This window comes from Dipodomys spectabilis, unplaced genomic scaffold (genome assembly GCF_019054845.1).
Source record: "Dipodomys spectabilis isolate Male_0828 unplaced genomic scaffold, ASM1905484v1 ptg000274l, whole genome shotgun sequence".
NCBI classification, from domain to species: Eukaryota; Metazoa; Chordata; class Mammalia; order Rodentia; family Heteromyidae; genus Dipodomys; species Dipodomys spectabilis.
In genome coordinates, this window is record NW_024870951.1 from 3,748,291 (window position 1) to 3,749,241 (window position 951).

The 951-nt window shown below is 27.2% G+C and overlaps 1 pseudogene; it reads left to right on the forward strand.

Annotated features, from left to right (window-relative positions):
• Window positions 1-293: 293 nt before the first annotated feature.
• Window positions 294-390, forward strand: LOC122126322 (annotated as a pseudogene).
• The last annotated feature ends 561 nt before the right edge of the window (window positions 391-951 follow it).

Sequence of the window (951 nt, forward strand, 5' to 3'; positions counted from 1 at the left end):
TGGATAAATAAGTACTTGAAAAAGCCATCACCTTTGGACCTATCTATAAATAATTAAGAGTACGATCAAATACCAAATAAAAAGACTTAATATAGTCATTTACAAAAAAATTTTGCAAATGTGAGCAATCGACTGATCAATATAATTTTTTTCCACTATTCACAGAATTTAAGGGAAATAAGATCGATAGCATTGTTAGGAACAATAAGGTTTCCTTCTTACAAGTAGGCACCCATAGATATAAGCCTGTATAAAGATTGCATCATTAACTACTTAAATTTAGAGGATATTACATGCTTCAGCAGCACGTATACTCAAATTACAATACAGAGATTAACATGGCACTTGCACAAGGATAATATGAAAATTTCAGAAGTATTCCATATTTTTCATTCTTCAGATGCAAGAAATGAAAAACAGTTATTAAAAAGTTGATTACAAAATTACAAGTGTAACAATACACGTAATTCATATTATTAAATTTAGTTTGACATCAGTGTATTAAATCTTCACCTCAGAAAGGCGTTTACATAGCATAAACTTTACAAAACTTTTCAAATTAGACAACACTGACATTTTATCCCAAAGAAAAATAATATTAAGACCTAGAAAAAAAGGAATCAAACTGTTCTATATGGAATGCAATCAGAAAGGACACATTAATGAACCTATATATTATATAATAATGTAGAATTCAAAGTATATCTAGGAGAAAATAAATTATGAACATTATGCAAACATAGAATATAGAATATTTTAAAATATACTTTTTCAGACAATCATCAGAAATAGTTTAGTTTCTGTACTACTCATTTCAACAGGTAAATTAAAATTATTTCTGATTAAAAAATCACAAACTCTGAAGAAATTATTATACATGTATACAAAAACTATTGAATACATTTTTACATCCAAGGCAAGAAATTCACTTGGAAGAATTCCACGGAATCC